Source organism: Pomacea canaliculata, linkage group LG2 (assembly GCF_003073045.1).
Source record: "Pomacea canaliculata isolate SZHN2017 linkage group LG2, ASM307304v1, whole genome shotgun sequence".
NCBI lineage: Eukaryota > Metazoa > Mollusca > Gastropoda > Architaenioglossa > Ampullariidae > Pomacea > Pomacea canaliculata.
This window is the reverse complement of record NC_037591.1, coordinates 29,901,128-29,923,563: the sequence shown is the minus strand read 5'-3', so window position 1 is coordinate 29,923,563 and position 22,436 is coordinate 29,901,128. Positions and strand designations below refer to the sequence as shown.

The 22,436-nt window shown below is 45.9% G+C and overlaps 1 protein-coding gene across 13 annotated transcripts in view; it reads right to left on the bottom strand.

Moving 5' to 3' along the window:
* Positions 1–22,436, bottom strand: part of LOC112558328 — a 74,832-nt gene that overhangs the window by 24,222 nt on the left and 28,174 nt on the right. For 2 of the 13 annotated variants that reach the window (XM_025228749.1, XM_025228753.1), the window contains 2 exons: positions 20,942–21,008; positions 15,582–15,844 (listed from right to left, as the gene is read on the bottom strand). The exons of 6 other annotated variants lie outside the window; for them this stretch is intronic. The gene's annotated coding sequence lies outside the window, so the exon portion shown is untranslated. Of the gene's footprint in view, positions 1–222; positions 988–15,581; positions 15,845–20,941; positions 21,009–22,436 lie in introns of those variants that run through there. 5 more of the 13 variants (XM_025228748.1, XM_025228751.1, XM_025228750.1 and 2 more) reach the window with 4 other exon arrangements.

The window sequence follows — 22,436 nt, the reverse complement described above, 5'->3', positions numbered from 1 at the left end:
ACACTTTAAGGTGTTCAGTAAAGAAGGTAGTGTATGCTGTCACCTCTCTTTTTCCTACACACTTTTCTTTTTTTCTCTCTTGTGCACACCCCTCCACTGTGAAATGGGTTTATGATTGTTGTATCTTGAATTTCCGAAATTCTAACTTAAAAATCTACCTTAATTCCATCAAAATAAATTAATTAAAATGCTATAATTTTCTCTCACACACTCTCTTCATACCTGCTTCATCCTTCACCAGGCACCAACTGTAGGCATATACACATGCGCGCACACGCACTCTCCATACCTGCTTCTTGCTTCACCAGGCAGTAACTGTAGGTACAAGCACACACACACCACCCAGATCAGCAAGAGGATGTACACCAGGAGCCTCTACTATTGCTGGGCTTGTCAGGGTAGACAAACATTGATATCTGTCGCGCCAAGCATGGAGCGCACTGCCCGCCACCCGGATGACAGACAAGGCAGTTTCTCCGAGCAGATTTGTTTTAAATTCAGTGGCTGTACCCCATTAGGCTAGGTGAACCAGAACACAGCCAGACGCTAGCATGCGTGCGCGCAGCTTTGAAAACATACCTTCTCGCTATGTGAAGGTGTCATGCTCAAATTGTTCTTCTACAGCTTGCACATACGTGCATGCGTGTGTAAAAAAGAGGCAGACTGAGGAAACGAGAAGATTGGCTAGGATTTTTTCTTTTGTTTTAATTGTATTCTGAGTAATTTATTCTTAAAGCTTTACTGCGTTGTGCACTTCCTACGAAAACAACTCCAGCCCATGACCCTGAACTTAACGCTTGCACGTTCTGCTATCAAATGACCCGCAGTTCATTGTTCCCAAAGTTATGTGCGATCACAGGTGTCCAAGCCGCTTCTGTGTGCACGGTTCCTTAGGTGAGTCCCGGTGAACTGTGATGCAACAAGTGTGACAGACGCCCGCCTGCACTGGCAGCTGACTCCGACCCAACATGATCTAGCACCAGTCTGACCGGGACCTTCGTCAATCACCCGCAATGTCCATTACTCAAACATTCCTTTTCCTTGATCGCCACTAGACTTGAGTTCTTTTTATCTTCTTGATGATTATCATGATGATGACAACTACGTTTAAGCTTTACAAAGAATCAGAAATGCATGGGACTCTAATAAATTGTTTAAAATAGGGTTTGAAAATTTGTTAAGCAATAAGAGCTTATCTGCTCCTTGAAGACGACAGGAAATATTTGTCATTGGTAAGATAGGTAAGGGGGTCGGGAAAAGGTTCACGGCCTTGATATGCAGACAACTGGGGCGGGGGAGTGGGGGCAGGACCAACTTCCTGTCATGGACAACGGTGAGTTGTCTGTAACGCACCCTCCCACCAAGTCGCACCACCACCACCACATGCACATTAGGGAAAATAGGGAGTGAGAGGGTAAGGTTAAAAATAGAGGTAGGGAGGGGGCTTTCACTCTTACGATCTTCCCAAAGTTACAAACAATGGAACAATGGACAGTCTTCAAAAATGAGCACTGTTGTTGAGAAATGCAAGATCCTGGCAGGAACAGTGTCGATAATTGTAGAAATGTAAAGCTGACAAGGAGACAGTGTTGAAACAAGCAACAGCGCAGCCTTATTATTGGCACATATATATATATACCAGGCTTTACACTGTGGTGGTGGGTAACAAATGATAATTCTGCATGTCTGCAAGTCACCTTGCAAATATCACGGACAATTAGTCCGCAAATTTAGTCTACATTTGTCCTCAAAGTTGTGAAAATTGTATTTTTTAAAAACAAATTTAAACTTCCTAAGGTCTTCTCCGATTCAGCAATCATGAGGCCCAATTAGCAGTTCGGTCAAACATGAAATCGAAAAATCACGTGTATTAGACTAATGAGCTAAAACTTATAAAACTTTATGGTATTTTTAAACACGCTCAAGTATTATGAATTAAATTAAGGTATGTAGTATAAATAATAACTACTGAAGCTTTAAAGCGCATTTTCCGGTGTGGATGCGAGTTCAATGAGCACAAAAGTTTACAAACGATTTGATAGTCAACCCAATGAAGACCACAATTTAAATTCTCACTCATGCTGACCACGACCAAACCCCTTCCAAAAAAAAAAAAAAAAAAAAAAAATTGTAGAAGAGAAGAAGCGAAGTGTGTTTCTTGCTAAAACTAACAATTACTTTCAATACTATAATCCCCCTTCTCTTCCCACACCATTCCATTTAGTCACCCTAGAAAAGTCATTCTGGTAATGGACTCCTGACCGTCCAAAGTTTATGAGTTGCCTGCGTGATAGCCTAGACCCACTCCAAAGGTCACCGGTCAGTGTGAGGCCTAAGGCGACACAATAAATTAATGAAGGTGGGATGAACCAGTCAGGAATGAAAAGCCATATGTTAAGTTGAGAAAGAGATCATAGTTACACACAACCCTGACTTCCACATTTTAGTCTAAAAACGAGAAGAATATACAGTTTGGAACTGAGAAGAATATCGTTATTCAGCGCTAGCTTGTGTACAGCCACTTGGTCTGCGCATGACGGAACCTGAAGGGTACAAAGGTTGCTAACATCCACGACAGAATCAGCTTGCGGGGCAAAAACGGGTGACTACGAGCTACTGGCACATGAAACGCCTTCCTTTCGCCCTTACCCCCAAACATTCTGGAAGTGAAAAACCAAGACAGCAACGACGATTTGTCAGCAAACCACCAGGCGTGGACAGAACTTTTTAAAAAGGATCTTCAGCTCACATCCCGCCACGTCCATTAAACTTAAAAGGAGTGGGAAATAACCTATACCTCAGTACCTGGCGTATGGCGTTTTGGCACTTTCCAGAAAAAAGCCAGCCTCACACCCTGTTTGATCACATGTGTGTTAACTCTGGGGTAGCGGAGAGCCGAATGGCTAAAGCAACAGCAGCCACCCCGAAGTGGCACACTGGTTCGATACCGGTGTGACGCAGCATACTTCTCTCAGTCGCCCCACTTGGCTGTGGAGTGGGTACCTAACTCCTCAGAGAGTAGGGGAAGGTACGGCAGCAAGACAGAGAAAAAAAAAAAAAACCCCTGGCCCCAGATAAGGGTTCTCACGCCTCACTCCCCTACGACCATAAGGTCACGGGATCACTTTTTTTTTTAACCTTTTACCTGCTAGAGTAACACATAAGTGACGAATAAGAACAAGCTACCTGCACGATACAAGCAGAAGCTGGTAAGTGCGCGACAAGCACAGGTGAGGTTCCATGGCTTGGCCGCACACAGTCCGCATCCTCTAGATAACGTACGCATTTTCTGGCGCCAGCTTCCACTACTTTATTGTACCCAATGTTTGGTTTGCGCCCACGGCTGTCTCGTGTGCCTCATCCGGACTCTCAAACTGCTCTCCTGCAAGCAGCGGTAGGCAAGATATGAACCTGGTTCTCACTCATCGCATCATAGCGTCCTCACCTGTGTGGTCGGTTGAGTAACCAGGGCCTTGAAGAGGTGGATAATGCACACCAGCACTACACCTTAACCGGACACAGTCAAGCATGTTTGCCACATGGTTTAGTCGTGTAAACATCTGCCAAACGTGGTCACAAATTCAACGTGTCCGGTTAAAGGCTCAGAGGAGTGTGTGTGTGTGCACGCGCGCGCGTGTATGTGCGTAAACAACAGAAAAAAATGTGGGAGGGGATGGACAAAAGAAAATCCATTAATGCAGCAAAGAGACAAATGGACGCGGTTTCCAGAGCCAAGCCGTAACTGGCGCGGATGAAGATAAAACGCAGCCGACCACAGTCACTAAGCGTGCTCACTGCCTGTGATTACCGACTGCCACAGCTGATGGGCGAGTGCCTTGGGACCAATGCCTGCACACCGGGCACTTCTGCTGCCCACTGTGTCGGAGGAGGTCACTTATTTGTTCCAGTAATTATCATGGGATGGGGGAGCACTGGTCTTCATTACTGCTTCTGATGTGCACTTCTCCTCAACCCCGACACAACCAAGTCGAATTCGTGTAGCCTCCCCTCTACTGCGATAGCCTCCCTTTATAAAGCGACATGTGTCTATTCCCCTCACTAAAATATCCTTCCTGCACCTTATCCTCCCCTTTACCTCTTGCACCTTATCCTCCCTTATACCGTGATGTTTCCATACACCTTCCCGATACGGCAACGGAAGTTTGTTTCCCTGTCACCTTTAACCACTGGCGGCCACGCACCGCGGTGTTGACACCATGTATGTACACAGGTCAGTCGAGATGGACGACAAGCGTGTCGGTGGTGGCGTCACTGACAACTGCCTCATGACACGCACCCTGGCAAGACTTGTGTCAGCCCCACGCTTGCCGCCGATGGCCCACAGCGAGCCGAGGTGGCGGCGGCACGACCGCCAGGCCTGACAACGCCTTTATCTTATCAGTAGCCACGTTACTGGGCCACACTCCGGTGCGGCTGACCTACCCTACACCCCTGCTACCCGTGCACAGCCACGCACCTCGCCGCCTGATAAACAAACGCACATATGCACGCAAATTTGTGTTACCACGATGGTCAGAACCGGGTGCGAGGTGTGGTCGAGGCGGAGAAGCTTATCGTCGTCGGGTGCCTCGCATCCCAGACGTTTGCCCGGACTGAAGAGCTGAATAAAACGAATCCAGCCTGGTAGTCCCACAAGGTTAGGGAGGTCCAATAAGTTGGTGGTAAAACACTCACTTGTCACCCAATACAATGAGGATTGCTAGGTTCTGGGTTCAGATCTAGTCCTGGGGCACATGTACCTGTCCGTGACGGTGGCACCTGCTCACTCGAGTTGCTGTCGGGAAGGAGGCCTCCGGGTACTCCATTTTTTTTTCAACCTTATGGGTGTAAGCACTTTCCCATCAAATAATCCAGCCAACGACTAAATTCAAAGCCTCTCTGCCTGCAAGACTGATATTGATGAACGACAACAGAGGGACGATGCACTCGGAACTCAAAACATAGAAACAATGCACAGAAGGGCATGCAAGTAATGAAGAGATAATACACTTAGACCAGAAGACAACGCACCTACACTCGAACCTGAGGGATAATGCACTCGTCACACACGGACGACGCGCGCTAATGAACTACATACTTAACGCATACTAAAACAGGTTAACAGTGCTCTTAAAATTTTGCAAAGAAAACATAAGGACAACGTGTAAAGCGCAGTCCTACAGAGTATGCGCATATATATATATTCTACCCAGAGACTGCATACAGTCTATGTCTCTGACATGTGTATAGTCAGACGACAGCTGTACGTGACCGACTGAGGACTGGCGAGCGTTATCAAAATTTACGGCTGTTCGCACAGGAGCGTGGAAAGTCGTGCTCTGTCCCTCGCCAAGCAGAAAAGCAACGAATGCGGGACGGGACGGTCTTGGAGCAAAGCCTGACGACGTCAGCAACATCTAAATAACTGAGTTATCGCCCACTGCGAAAGTTCGAAGGTTACTGACGACGCCACACGTGTATTGCGGAAATTAGCTTTACAGCTTAATGCATTGGCCTGAATGATCTAAAACTTCTAGACAGGCCCAAAGCCCGCTGAAACAAAACTCGCTAAAACCACCACGCACCCATCTAACCACTCGTAAACCTGCATGGAACATGAATCCACTGATACCTGCTACATCCTCACTTTAGAAAACAAACTGTGGCAGTTCAAGAAAACAAACAAAACATATGTATACAACTCTGCACACACACACACAAAGTGGCAGGACATTTCAAATACCGACACAGCGTCACCTTACGAGTACCAATAATATTATGGATTTCAACCAGACCCAGCCAGGGTGTCTATCACCGAGTGTCACAACAGTTGTCCCACTCTGTTACACTCTCTGACGCAAAAAGCAGAAACATTCATTGGCTAACCGTCTAATCTGTACCAAAAGTGAGGCGCTTTGTGACAAGATGAAACTTCCCAACAGAGACTTAAAACACTCGGTCACTCCCTCCCTTTCCCTTGCGTGATGGAGGACGAACACAACCGCTTCAAAACGTGGAAGTGGTAATCGCATTACTACTGTCCAAGAAAAGGGCAAGTCTTGGAGAAGAAGTCGTTATCACACATTCTTTGTCATGATAGAAGGATAAGAGTGGTTCGGCGTGCAAGAAGTGTCAGTGAGTTCTAAGGTCTAATGCAAATATCTGAAGAGCAAAACATAGGTACGAGATTCGCCCAATCACGCCTATCTCAGGAACTTGCCAGAACGCGCCTCGTATTCGACGAATATGCAAGAAAACGTCTCCCCTGCGCTAAACAAGACAGACGAATGGAAAAGACACTCTAATACGAGGATCTGTAATGCACAGGACTCTCCTTGCCAACAATGTTTAGAATCCTTTGTCCCTCCTCTCTCACAAGCACAAAAATCAGGAATGTGTGTCCATGTGTTCCTACGTTGAGCAGGGCAGTCTCTCTTTTTACTTCAAACCTCTGCAGGATAACCAAAGATAGACGCTAACAGATGAAGACGACATGCTGCTTACTTGACTTGGGTGGGGGGGGGACGATATGCGTGCGGCGTGTGCGTGCGTGAATGCGTGCACTTGATTGTTCGTACGACAGGGCACAACTGTACAGACGTGGAATTACACTTCATTTTCCCGACAGAAATGACCAATCATAAACTAAAATTACATGCAATATCTATATATCTAAACTTTCAGAAGAAGAGTAGCAAGGATCTTAAGGTCAAGGTTCAAATCTCTACGTAGAATAAACATTTTTTTCCAGAAATAACATCTGTTTACATGCCTGAATGTTGAGGGTTATTACTCGGTACTCCCTCCCAACACACACCCGCATAGCCCGATATCGCCACAAAAGTGGAGGGATTTTTCCTATGAAAGAAACCAATTAATAAATAAACCACGAAGCGATAAAACAACGGAATTCACCCCAGGCCACACCCAAGCCCTTTGCTCCACACACTTTCCCGAGCTTCCATCTCACAAACTGAATCTTTTACCTTCAAGGACCAACATGAAAGACAATGTTTTGAGACACAGCCATCGGATATGTACGACCGCACGATAAGGCAGTTGTGCAATGAACTATAGCCAAGCACCTAAAGGAGACAAAAAAAAACGACCATTACTGGTCACCAGGAGTCAGCTGCACCGTGTAACCCAACATTTAATTGTTTTTAAAAAAAAAGCTTTTTCTTAAAAAAAAGTCCGCCTTACCTGCAGTGTGATCATCCTGATGCCACATCCGCAGGCAAACAGAAACGTGACCAACGAATAACCGATTAAAGCTGTGTGGATTTTCTGACACAGAATAACTGCAAGTTTCCTCGGAAATCACAATGGCTCATTAACAAACTCTGAAGATCTAAACTATGGCCAAACACAGTGCTGCAAATAATGTTGAACTAAGGTGGGGAAGACAGCGAGGAGACTGCCAATGAAACAGCTAACGCTGGAATTAACATCAATGAAACCAACGGCAGGCGCTGATATTCTCAATGAAGTTCCGAAAGACATCGACAAAGCTATCAATGAAACTCAAAGCTAGCAGCTGGAATGCTAACGAAACTACAGGAAAACGGGCAGCTGCTGTTTTCAACGGTCTGTCGATTGTGAAAGTACTTTACACAGAAAAAAAATAGAATGAACGAGAAAGGAAAAACAAAAATTACAAGCTTCATCTACTGACGAATTACCTGCTGACAAAGAATCACCGACTTAATCTCATGTGCGATGTTCAATCGCCGTGGGCTCCCTGTTGGCTCCCTGTTAGCTCCCTTGTAAATTGCGTGCGTCATTGCGCACACACAGCGTACAGAAACGCACTTGGTTGACCGGAAATGACAATGGTTTGTGGTCGGAAAAAAATACGTTGACCTGACACTGTCGGGTCGCTGCACTTCGCTGGCTCTATTAGTACCGGAAGCGCCATGCTTGAAGACGCAGTTTTTTCCCCACTGGCAGGGCTGTACAGGGGTTCGAGACCGCTAGGGACCGTTCTCCCACCCACTCTCCAGTCATCCCCTTAACCCTGCAAGGTAATCCACATAAATTAAGTGCTTTCAATGTTGGCCCATGCTCCTTCACACAACATGCATTTTTCTTGTGCACAAAGTCGAAGACTAGATCTTCCTGTGAACGAACTGTTGCAGAGGAATGGTGGAAGTCCAACTAGCATCCTCGCATTCCGTCCTTATCACACACGTCAAGATCTTTAATATGACAGGACTAGGTACAGAGGAAGAGCATAATCTACCAATTTTCTATCTTGCATCAACTCAAGAATTATCCCCAGGTTCTAGTCTCCCATGGCTGGGCTGAGAAGCTCCTTTTTTAAACTGTTGGTAGCGAAACGTGAAACTGAACCGAGGTGAACGTGAACTGAAACTGAGCAAGAGGTTCAATGTCTTGATCAGAGAAATAGATACCCAAAAGAGGTAGGTTACATCGCTACAATTTGCCTCGCACCTACTAGCCCTCCATCTATCACCACTGGGACTTCGTGTGCGGTGTACACCAATCGCACTGTCTCCAGGCTTATCCACAATTAACTTTAGTAAGGCACAGGAGTCGTATCCCTTGGCACAGACACAATGACTCCGCATGCGAAAACCTGGAGGTGAAGGTGTGGAGATACCCGCAATGCCCTAATCTGGACGTCTGCGCACCTGTACCGCTGCTATATGGTTCTCAAGTGTGCCAGGGCAGAGATTAACCTGTGAGCACCTAGCAAGATGGACCCTGACGGGAAGCTGTCTGTTGGGTGTGTTACTCTGATCTTTACGCCCGAACATCCGACACCCCTGAAGTCGCAGTTATTGCCGCTAGCAAATCGCTTCAAGAAGAGGATGGATGAGAGGTCACGACCCAACGATATACACCACCGATTTTACCAGCTCAAAGGACCAGTGGTAGGCAAATACATTTGTCTGGGAACTCTCTATTACATACGAGGCGCATGAGCTCTTTAAGCAGATTTGAGAAAAAACAACAACAAAAAAAAAAAAACAAAAAACAAAAAAAAACCAGTTCTGTTCGGAGTTTTATTAATCCTAAACTGAATTTCCAATAAACTGGTCAACGTGTTTAATATAGTTCTGGCTAAAAAAGAAGAAAGAAATTAATAGATTATTGGATCAATGGGATTCCCACACACCGGTCACTCAGCATTACTATCTCAAATAGACCCGCCCGAGGGCGTGAAGGAACAACTCTTCTCTTCGACCAGGACCTACAGAACACAGAACAACAGTGCAGGTGAATGAGAGAAGGAAACTATGGATGGATAAATCGAGAAAGTTCTGTGTTACCTCGTCCTCTCCATTTGGTGGTGTGTAAGAGGGAAGGGAATGACCATGAGTGCAGCAGAGGTAATGAAAACAAAAAAGAAAATTAAACTCAGTGACAGCTGTTGACTGTTCCTGACCCTGGAACACACGAGAGAGAAGGGAGCAGAGAGAAGGGGGAAAAAGGCGCAATCTAAATGTTTTTATTAGTTGATCCTGATGATAACTAGTGCCCTAGCTCAGCCCTATCTGTACTTGCCAGAGCAGATAATTAGAGCACGCCACACGCACGACTTATGCGCCACAATTTAATCGGCATCCATTAGCACCCTTGGAACTCAGTGGTCGAGAACCATTTAACACTATTACCCCCACCTATCACCCCACAAGCCGCTGGACAGGTTATCTAGCATAGTGTCTTTCCGCAACAACCAATTCCAGCAATGTTTGAAGAATTGCAAGCTACATTCTATCACCCTAATAAACGACAGAGAGAGAGAGGAACTGTGGTATATAGTTGCCAACTTTACGACACATACCACCTTTCGACATAGCTATAAATCATGCCTCTCTGAAACAGCTTTGGCCAGGAGCTGAGAGATTACTTACGAGACGGCTAATTAGGCAATAGGTATTAATTACAAAAACGTCTACCGCTTGTCTACTATCCCTCGTCCCTAAAAAAAAAGTTAGAAATTAATCCGAAACAAATACAAAAAAAACAAAAACGACAAAAAAGTACACAGGATTGGTCCTGCAGATCAAAACTTCTACCACAAAGTGACCTGGGTGTCCAGGTAGAACAAAGAGCGACAAAGGACTGTGGGAAACTGCGTTTCGCTTCGTCTACAAAACCCACGTCAAGCTTTTCGGGGTTCGTGTCCAAACACAGGCAAGTGACGTGGCCAGACGCGAACCGTCCGCCCCACCCACCCCATGTCGAATTCCCGAAAACCCTCCGACTTGACGCGAAGCCAGGTGTGCGAGTCATGCGCTGTGCACAGGTGCTTCAGCTGCTCAAGAGAGACGGTGCGATCCTCGCTCCCTCCCTGTACCTCCAATGCTTAGAAGGAGAAACGAATAGTTTGCGTGCGCACCGCACACTCACCAGCTTGCAAGGATGAGAAGTCGAGTTAGCGAAGGGATGAAACGTTCCAGTGACACAATCGAGCTTTTCCACCACAAAAATTTATATAAAAGGCGGGGAGGGGAGAGAAGACAATGTGATGATGACGCCGGCCAGTGACTTGCATAACACCATCAGCTGCTACAATGAATAATTTAACATTATTTACAAGCGTGCGGAGGAGAGAGCGATTAGATCCTCGACAGTACCGACCTATGCACATACTTACCGACCCTTTGCACTTTTAGTTAGGAGGCCCCTAGGCCCTCATACCGGTCGTGACCAAGTGTCCACATCGATCACAAGGTGGCGTCAGCTGAGAAAGTGTCTCCTGTGGTCACATTTGTACCAACAGGCAACAAAATGAATAAGTAAAACATTGGTTACATCTCTGACCTGCAAATACGGACACCGTCACCAACAGGACCCTAAGGGCTGGCTGGATAGCTAGCCGCCAACATGGCCGTGTTGCACATTGTCTAACACCAGTGACGAACAGCCAGGGAACTAAGAATGAGTCAAGCTAAGGAAATCGCAGTGGACATCTAACTGTAAGCTTTCTTTTTTAAACTGAGGGTAGGGGTTAAACTGCGGCGAGACCAAACCTTTACAACTGTTAAATACATAAGGCACTTACATAAATGGAGAAGATTTGCGAGCATTCAGCCAGCCAAGTTCTGGATGTAGCTATTACCCTAATAATTCTCTGCCTAATGTACAATAGCGGTCACGTGGTATTTGCCCACTGAGTTTATACGATGCAAGGACATAGCCAATAACTACAATTCCCAGCTATTAGAACAATTTACGGAACGATGTCAAGAGTCTTTTTAAAAAAAGATGGATCAGCTCTCGCGACGGTGACAATTCACCAACAAAGAAACGATGCAGCCAGAATGGCAGCTCATTAGCCTTGCTTTCCCGTGAATTCTGTTAGAAAATAACGACATCACGTAATCTGCTTCGGGTTCTGTGACCTGGGTCCAGGTGCGCAACACGTCGATAGGCTACATCTGAATGGCCAAAGTCTGCTAGCCTTCTTATACTATACTGATGATGAATGAACATTTCAGCTTTTCGGTTCGCTTTAGCCATCCAGCTAACGTCTATCAACCCGTGTCCCTGGCCCTTCGATTTGCTATTCACATAACAGTTCTTGGATGATAGATATATGGTAGTCGTTAACATCTTCAGTACAGATGCAGGGCTGGATAAGACATTCCAGTGTGAAAAAAAGAGAAGTCGAGTGAAGGATCGACGTAAACCGGAAGTTATTTTTGTAACGGACAAAAAAGACATTCAATCAGAACTAGTATCTATGAAAGTAATCTTGGTGCTCTATTTCACCATCGCAAGCTGCACCACGGGCACACCTCTCCCCTCCCTCCAACAGATTCTTCAACTAAAGACAGTTATTCCCCCTTCCCACCCCACCCATCCCCCCAAAAAAAACAATTGTTCTATCCTCGCAGATTTCTCATATGGACACGGAAACTGGAAAGGAGAAGGGTTATGAAGGAAGAGGGAAAGTGTAAGTGGGGAAGGAGAAGGAAGAAGCGTGCCCGCAGCACATTTAACACTGTTCGCACTGCAAGTGTTACATCAGGGCTCGGGACACAGCCTGCACTAGTTTGCTCGTCAGACCCACGGCTCGCACATATACAGGGGCGTCTTTGACAAACATGCTGTAACACAGGGCGATGTTCTTCTCGCAAGGACTTGAAGATTTCTCTCTCTCTCACACACGGAGACGGAAGCAGGCACGCAGTGTCGTGCGCTGTGCGCTCCGTACCTGTTTTATCACTGGGGTGGTTAAATCACTTTTTTTACAACTCTAATTGGGTACCCAAAGGTTTTTAGCCAATCAAAATGTACGTTAGTCTACAGAGTACGAAGTCAACAGCGTAACGTAGCGCGAAAAGTGGCGGCGACGAGGTTAGGGTTACAATACTGTAGTAACCCTGATGTAATTTGTGTTATCTCTGTGTGTGCGAAAGAGAGAGACTTGGCTGTGGACGGCTGTCCTTCCAACTACCTACCCACCCCACATCTTCACCAATTTGTCTTTCCCTTCTAAAGTAGACACATGCAGAAATCCATGCATACAGATTAACGACTATGACTATGCATGGTAACACGGACCTTTAGTTCACCCATTATTTGCCACATACCTTCACTGGCGATAAGCTATTGGTATTGTCTTTAGAATTGTGTCTAAGTTAATCTTTCCACGCTCTTACATTTTCCTGCTCACATTTCGTGTCCTCGAGATTCGTTAGAAAAAAAGTTTTTTGGTTAGTTCCGCAAGCGGGTGGTGGTGACCCACGCCACTCCCACGTCCTCCGAACGAGGAGATGACCTACGGCGGGCGGCAACGAGCGTGAAGAGGTTGCAAGGAAACGTCGCCAGGTGCTAACTACACAGCCAAAAGACCCTTATCAGGCCCCAAAGGCCCAGGCGGCACTTCCATCTCTAGAGAAAGAAAGGATCAACAAAGCTGTGTCGTCATGACCCACTGTTCACCTGTTCGTCTTCTGTCTCGCTTTGATGCTAACAGTCTGTCTAATCAAAGACAATTTAAAAGAAAATTTGTTTTTCTGATGAGAAAGTGATGGTGTTAAAAAATGAAGTGACGATGAAGCAACAATAGCTAACAGGTCTGTACTCACAAGGACATAGTTTGAAACTTCCTGTCATTTGGAACTGTGTTTTGCTCCAGATTTGTGAAAAAGGGCAGCCATCCCGACTTTCCTCCCACATCCCGCTATCACATCATTATCACTGTTTCCTCTTCCCCTTCTGATTTCTTATACAACAAGCTGAAGAGTGCCAGCGGACAGAGAGGCATTGTTAGTTTAGCCCTCGCAATATCTTTGAATGGATAGCACTGCTTCACTTAACAGTATTCCGGAAGACGGTGCACGTACCACTGTGCAACTCGACGGCTGGAAGGGGGTGCGTCCACCGCCTCCCAGAGTACTGCCACTGTGATGGCCCTCTTCATTGTTATTAAGACAGGCCCTAAAGTCCATACTTTTAGGACTTGTGGTATGTTGCCTAACCCTTACGCTTCCTCCAAAGTTCAAAATTAAACCAGGCTTCGTGATCATCTAACGAGTAACTATTGGCAGCAGCTATGTGATAGCTCACCAAATCTCTCTATTTCATGATAATTTGGTGGCGGAAAGGTGAAGTTAAGGAGGGAATGGCGACCAAAGCTAGAACTGATCCCCGCTTCACTACAGGCACGTGTCGACTCCGATTTGCCGCACGGTCGATCCCAAGGGGTCGAGTCCCCAAACCATGGTTGGTCTGGTTTTTCAGAATCGTGTCAATCTGACGACGAAGCGTGGGATAGGGGACTGTAGTTCAGCCTGTCGCTCATTACACGAGAAGAGCGCTGCAAACATCTGTACTCCGTGCTTCCTCTTAAGTGCACACTCACGCGCTCGCAAGCCCGCCTTTGCCACTAACGTCGCGTTCTCTCGCTCTGGTGACGGAAAGACGTGACAGGTACTACGGTCTGGTCACGCAGTCTCAACCGCCACCAGTCTGCCATGCCGAGGACCCTGTCCTTAGGCCGCCCACAGCACCCAAGTTTTACTTCTTCCTCTCGTGACGGTTTTTCTACCCTAAACCCCAACACACACCCGTAAAGATTAAAATTACACAATTTAATATGGAAGTGAAAACTTTTTCAATAACAAAACAAAAATTATTATACCTATAATTCGCAGTGGTAGCCACTTTCTTTGATTTTTCTTAATAATTTTCATTTACCACAAACTAGAATTTCGCTAACATGCAAGTGTATTGAAATAGTTACCCATTGCGCATAATGCCATTAGTAAGGTAAACAAGTTACACTTTCTTGTCTAGAAAGATTATTATAACTACACACACACTGCCACTGTGACAGACAACTCGATAACCCTAAGGTTCAAGCTACCCGCCTCCGGAACCAGGGTGTTGAGAGCAAACCGGCGGCCTTCCCTCAGCGCGGTACGGGCCACCCCTGGGGTCTTGATCGTCTCGAGAGTAGGTGGGGACGGACCAGCCTAATTCCGGACGGATTACGGAGAGAATAGGGTGGTCGTGGCGCTGATTAAGGCCGGCTTGACTCTATCAAGTGGCCATAAACACGTGCGCGCGCACTCCTGATAACGGCAACACTTTGCACCTCCTCTGTGGTAGGTACGTGGAGCCAGTCTCCACCACCACCCTCCACCATCACTCTGCGAACGCAGACGTCATGCGTGTGACAGTGTGAGACCGGAAAGGGAAATAAAAAGGAGGTTGAGAACATAGGAAAAAGTGAGTAGGTGAGTGTACGAACACGAGACAGGAAGGAGGACAGAACTGGGGGACAGAACAGATAGCAGGGTGACGGACTAAGAGGCCTGCTAGACAAGAAGCGGAATCTATGCGATCGACCAAAAAAGAGAAGCGGGGTGAGGTGGGAGTGGTGTGGAAGGAGCAGTGGGCGTTCTCGGTACTATCTGCGCTGCTCTTCTCGCTTACCTCCATTTGTTTATGCTTGCTTAACTTGGAGGCTGCTGAGTGCGGACAGTTCGTTCAATAGTTTGCAGACAAGTCGATGACCGTGAAACGCTGTGCTAAATCTCTCTCCAGAACCACCACAGCGATCATGTCGTAAAAAAAAAAAAAATCCCCTCTCAACATCATGGACTTTAAAAAAAAGCCACGGGTTTTTACAAAGCGACAACACACAACATAAGGCAGAAGCTCTGTGATCAAGTGCTATCTAAAAAAAAGGTAATCGTACAAACTAGCACATAAACACACATATGAGATAATCGATTAAAGTGACGACCACCGCACAGCGTTCACGCGAAAATAACTCGTTTTCTTAAAAGGTTAACGACACAAAGAGCAGTCGTGGGTGCAGCAGCTCACCTGAACAAACCTGCGGTCCTGGACAGACAGGGCGACTAGCTGGCTTACCTGCCATTACACCGGGGGCGTGAGGGGAGAGGGGGCTGCTTCAAACATCGCACGCGCCTTCCGTCGCTCTCTCTCTCTCCCCTACTAGAAACACGCTGAGATGAAGGCAAGGGACACGAACACGATGACTGGGCCCTTAAGTCTGTACAGTTCAACGAATGGACCTTCCCGCAAACACCAGTCCTCTCCTAATAGGAATCTCTACTGTCCTCACTCACCGTCATCGACGTGTCGACAAAAGCAGTCGCTGATCCTCAGGCAGTATTCTGCCCCTCCGCTTCTCTCTCTCTATAAAGAACATCCAGCCAGGCCTGTCTGAAATCTCCAAAGTCAACTGCACAAACTGCCCTTTCCACGCCGATGGCACGTTATCTTTGACAAGACTGCCGAGTTTCCGGGGTCACCGCAGTTGTTGGGCAAAGCTGACTACACGGCGAGCGGATGCAGTGTGCTAGAGCAAAGCTGGCCAGCCGATCGACACCTGCAAACAGCACAGTTCACGGCGTATCACTACACATGTTTGTTGTTGTTGTGGCGGCGGTCCTACATGGTGGTCGAGGGTTTGGGGGTGAAGAACTGGATTTTTAAAAAAAATTTAAACGACGTCCTGTTTCACTTTTACGCAGAGCAAAAACAACGCTTTTGTCGACAGGTTCGATTCCGAATTATTTGCAGAAATGGTTGCAACGACATAATATAACGGGGTGAGAGACTGGTGGGAGGGGGATGTTGAGGGTTTAGGGGTTCGGGGTGGGAGGCGAGAGGAGGAGACGAGGAGTTGGCAGCAGTGTATTGACGGTGTGCAGGAACCGTGACTGATGCCCCCAGACCCGTCTGCACGCTCCCCCGACTTTGCACTGATGCATTTCTGCACACTCCACTGGCAGCGGTATTGCCAGACCAGCCTGAGCCATGCTGGGAAGGGAAAGATTTATTTTTTTCTTCTTTCTCTTTCCATCTTTCTTCCTCTTTCTCTCTCTCTCACACACACAGAGAGCTTGCAACACTATATCTCGTTCTACCACATCGCCATTTTGTTTCAACCGATGTCTAAGCTTTAAGGTGGCCCCACAAAGCCCCACTGCCCTCACACATGGGCAGTAAATTATCCATGGTGACGACTACTGTTGGGGAAAAAAAAGATCTACCGGATGATGTTCAAACGGCAATCTGCGTTGTTCTTTTGCAATTACAAACGTGTGCCGAATATTTTGCGTTGGCCGGTTTCATAGGGGTAGCGGAACTTCGAGACCACCAAGTGCCCACACCCTGATGGACCAGACCCCAGACTGCTTTATGAACAATAAGGAAACGAAAGTTGGGTCCTCAGCATTATCATCCCAGCTTCACTGCACTTCCTACATTATGTCGGATACGCTCCATTTTCGCCTATTTCGCTGTCCCCCCGCCCTCCCACCTCTGTCCTCCGACCCCGGTAGATATTTTTGTGGGTGAATGAATTGTGTTCGGATACAGGGAACAGACACTGCTGGAAATACTTCAAAATAACAATGATTTATTCAGTTCCCTTCTGCAAAAATGACCCCTAACATTCCCGATGAATCCAAGTCTGAAAATGCACACGTCCTTAAAGAGCGACGCGGCGCGCGGTGGCGGCTGCGTCACGATAAGCGACGGAAAAGTTTATGGGCGGCATGTTTCGCGCCGCTCGTGCGTGCAGTTTGCCGCTTGGAAAGGTAAGGGTTTGTGTGAGAGAGAACTGCACGGTGAACTCCTTTCAAGTGTGATACGTGCAGATGTCAAACCAGATAACGTGGCCGCAATCAGCACGGTTACTTCTGGGACACAGGGGAGCGAGTACTCCATCGCATGGAGCTTAATCCTCACAAAAGCAGTACTTACAGCCGGGAAGCGATCAAAGACGCGCTGCAGTCCCCTTCTTCCCAACCTACTACCTTCAACCCCCCACCCTTCAACAAAATGCCACTCTCCTGCTTTCTCTCGCAGACCCCTAACCTCCTTCCCCCCCCCCCATGTCTCTAACGACATCGACGTGGCTATGGCATGTGAGGCGAGATAGCTGCCCGACAACAGGCAGACCGCTTGCCTCGCTTGGTTTGCTGGTCGGTCTGCTGTCCCTGCGCCTGTTGACTTGTCAGCCACAGCGGCGATGCCCTGACACAGCCCCGTGTTGACACAGGCGATGTTTGCTCGCTCTCTCCTTCCCTCCACCCACCCCACACATTTCACATACCCCTCACCCCCCCTCCCCAAACTCCAACCCTCCCTACCTCCGAAACCCCTTCCAGTGACAAGAAGTCCACCCTTCCCTGACTGCTGTCGTTGGACACAAAATAATACTTTATCGTATATAATGACTGCTAGGGGTTAACCCACGTATCATCACCAACCAAAAAAAAAAAACTAGCGCGTATATTATCATATACGTGCGTTGTTAGTCACGTGGGTTTGGTGGCGGCTCACACCTTGACTCTTAAATCTTCCTGCCGAGTTGCGGCGAGTGACATCTCATCCAAGCGTGCACCTCTACCATAACTTACAACCAGCAACCCCCCCCCCCCAAACACCGAGTTCTTCTCGTCTGTCCTCCCCCTCCCACCACCCCCACACCCGAAAAAAAATTCCCCACCTCTCCTCGGTTCTTATCGCATCCAATCACTTGCTTGGCTGGCTGCGCGTGACCCAAGCGTTATCAGCGGCCCCACTATACTCCACCGATACAGTACACCTTTTAGCACACTAACAACTGCTGCTTTTACTTCAAACGCAAATAGCACACACACGTCACGGTCACTACACGGGCATTTTTTTTAGGTCTCCTCTTTACAAAAAAACCAAAAAAAAAACCAACCAAGCCACAAGTTGTTCGCGTCGCTCACTTATCGACCAACACCTCCACCACCATCGCAAGCCCTCGTCCAACCTTCTCCGCCCCAAGATGCCCGTCAGCGAGCCACAGAATGGAAGGTCGCTTGTCACAGCGATGCAAGGGAAGCTGTTCACGCTGCTTCGGCTTCATCGAGCACACTGGAAGGCCTCGCAATTACGCATCCACTAACAATGCTCTTTCCCACCTGACAGCATGCTGTTAATGGACAGGTGCTGAGCACGAGGGTCTCAACGCCAAAAGTTCGAATCCACCCTTCTTCCCTAACCCCACCCCCACCAACTAAGCCTCCACCACAGGAGAAATCCGTTTCTTTGCATTCGCTGCTCGTACTTCCGTTCCTTTTCTCCGCCATTACACATTTTCTTTTCGAGATAATGTCTATGTTATGGGCAGGTGTCATCAGCCATAGCAGATCGTGGTCCACACGACTCTCACTCACCAGCCTCTCGTTCCCTGCCTTTGAAGCTGCTAATGATGTTAAGGCATGGCTGCCTTCGACGGAATCAATTAATAAGCACATTAGTATCATTTTAGTAGAGTGCATCCTACATAAACATTTATCAAAGACACATATATGACAACATGCCCGGTCAGGAAGGCCCTGTAAGTCACAGCAATCACCAAAGCCGAGACCCACGAACAGAGGTTGTGACTGCGAGTCCTTCCAGCCGTAGCTGTCAAACCTCAACAGTGAATGCATCATTCGTGAAGTACCAGAGCTCCTTGCTGTCAAATCAACTATGTCGGTTCCAACATTCCTGCTATCGACAAGTGCGTTCAGTGTTCCGCTGAAAAATGACCTCGCCGGCGGTCTCAGCTCTATGTAAGTGACGCATAACGCTCTGTTGTCAGGTGAATACTCACCATCGCCTTCATCTCTCACCTACCCACCCAACCATCAAACATATTCAACAGGTGCATTAGCACGCCTGAACCAATGTTCTATCCGAAAGTGGGCTGTATCATAAAAAAGTAAAAAAGCTGTGTATGGCGGAGGTGAGAGTTCATCTGACCAAGACATTTGTACCGGAGCAAAAGAGTTACAACTGACCCCTACCCCGAGGACAACAGAGAGAGGACTAAGGAGGGCAAGTACTCTCAGTCGCTTATTCCACTTGACTTCAAATCTGCTGTGTGCGGCCCTGTAAATAGGTTCTTCAGAAACATGCGGATATTGAGCATTCTCACAAAGTTATGGGTTTGTCTCGGGGTGCATTTTGTAAATGGGCTATAAAGAAGGTGTATTTGAACAAGTGTTCTCATCAATCAATTTTGCTACCACTAAAGAAAATAGTAAGCACAGTCACACGGAAGAGTGTCTGCTTTTGGTGCAGCAGATCTGCAGAACGGGAAACACTTGATTCATAGCATGGACCCCACTGGACCGAACAACCAGTGAACAACAGGTTAATAGCCACAACCCATTGTGGAGTTATGAATCTGAATGGCCAAGTCACGGACCCTCAAAGATTATCCGTGTTCATTCTGCATTATGTCTCTGGTTCTCTTATTTTGAACACACTTCCAACTTCCTTCTCAATATAATACTGCTGATACAAAGCCTGATAAGGCATAAGGCATATCTCCTTCCACATCCATGTTCAGCTAAGGTCATGCATTTGCATGTGTTTATATATGTGACTGAGTGAGAACGAGTAAAAAAGTACAACCATGAAAAATATTTTAGTTCTAAGAGTCAAAAGCAAATGACATATGCCCAAACAAACACTTTATGCAGCTGCATAGTTTACATGATAGCAAGTCTAGGGTTTTCAGTACTTAGTTCTTAGCCCTCTCCTTATCACAAATTATTACCATCTCATTACTAATAATAGTAACAAAAGTATCAGAAGCTGAGAATTTCAGAGAGATACTGGATCAGTCAGGTAGGCCGAGCTATGTCTGGATGACCTGTAAGTCATGAAACAATATTTAAACTGAAATACAATTCTCATGTTATGCTTCGGTGATGTGGGAATTTCCTCTTTCTCTCCACAGCTGCATGAACGATTACTATTAAACTGCTATTAACCTAGGCAGGCAATGCAATAAGGGGAGGATTACACCATGGCTTCTGCTGCAGATTAAAGGTCAGTCAACAGATGACATTTTCTATCACAGCTGTACACTGATACCTATGCTGACTGTGAGGCAAGAGGTTATGATCTGCTGCTACTCTTGGATTTTCTTCCCTCTTTGGAACTCAGGTTCTTTAAAAAATAACTGAATGCAAGAAGAATTTAAAATACATTTACAAATTTCTCTGTGCTTATTTCACAGTAATCTTATAAATAAATCAGTATGACGATGTGTGTGCTTTATCCTTAAGCAGTGTGCACATCCACACCATTTGTCTAAACCTGAACAGGTTTTGCTAGAGACCTGATTTTGTCAATGGCAAACTAGCAGACTGTTTTAAGTATTTTTCCAGAGGTTATTTATTTTAATGTTTAATGTTATCCAGTGCTCCAAACTAAAAAAAAAAAAAAAAATAACTAGGAGGAGCAAACTTTAGTGATGTCTATGAGAGACAGAAATAGAGTTGCAGCATTCCAATGTTTATCCTTCCTCTCACTAGAAATGCTTAACAGTGACTCCCTCCCCTGCTACTCTTTAATCTGGTCCAACAGCACAGGGAGCATTGATAGCCTGTCGGGCAAAGTGACATAACCCTTTCTACTAACATATAAATCATCAATTTCTTACCTCTCTCTTCCCTCATCTTCTTACCAAATGAAATGCATAGAAGCTAATTTCCATCTTAACCAGTCACCTTCAAATAAAAATAAAATCTGCTGCTATAACAATACCCAAAGAATAAGTTTAATTAACAAGCTTGGATATGTGAATGGCTAATGCAAATATACGCGTACATCTAAGCTTATTATGTAATATTCAGGGGGGAAATTTATACAAAATTATAAAATATCGAAGTGTTATCTTAAGAGTTAAATTCATTTCAGCTCATCTTTTTTAAAGATGATATCATTGAAATATTTTTAAAATCTTAACAATTCTTTTCAACAACAGTGTATTATAAGTATTGTGCACTGTTAACAAAGGGAATATATTTGTTCAGACAAACTGCATCTCAGCATGATTTTTATCTCCTGGTTAGTGGGCAACTAACAAGACTAATTGTATCGCAACATAAAGCTCCCGCATGGCGTCGTGTATAATCTACTTGTTTTATATAAAAATTGTAGTCAAACACATTAAGGTAAATTGGCCTCACCTTATACAATTATATTTAAAGTCATTAGGAATCAGAATTTTACAGATGAGAAAATAGGTGGTAATAAAGGCATGTTAGGATTAAACAAGTCAAGTTATTCTATAGATACCACAATGCAGTTCCTTTTAATGACTGACCTACCATGATTCACAGTTACAGTGAACTGTAGAGAGTTAAAGTAAGATCAGTGTTAGCTCATGATCTGCACACATACACACCCCATCCCCCACACAAATTCAGTGAAGGATAAGCAAAAGAATAGGATGTTACTTTTAAAAATGAATGTTGGCTGTTACTAAGCATATCTCACCACTATCAACTTCCTGCCTCTTTCAACACCTTTTGATAATATCTGCCCCAGTAAATGCTAACCATCACTACACTAGCATTAATAAAAGTACCTATACTCAAACAGTATAAATTCCCCTTGCTATTTACAAAAGAATAGACAATGGCATAAAGGTAGAATCTGGTTTTCTAAAAGACCTGCAGTAAAGTGTGTGGTGAACTAACAAACCTGTAGCAAAACCTGTGAAAGAAGGGAGGGGTAGGGAAAAAGGCCAGTATACTGACAACACTATGCTGAGATCTCAGTGCAATTCAATAAGGAAAAATTAAGATAAAGGTGCAAGACCTTTATTGCCTCAAAGCCACTTTACCATCTATTTCTGTAACGAGAGGTAGATCAAACCCAACAGCTTCCTCCATTACAAGGATGTTAACAGACTTCTCCAAGTACTTCCTGAACTTCCACGAAAAAAAAAGAAAAGAAATCTCTACCCTTTATTCTGTTCTTGCCATGTCACTGATGCATTTGTGCACGTGTGCAGGCGTGTCTAAATGTCTCTCTCTCTCACACAGATACACACAAACTAGTGAATGCAGGTGCAGAAGAAATGCACATCCCATGCAAGTCATGCTGAGTGGAGTGAACAGAGTGTTAGACCCAGAGAAAGCAATAATTAC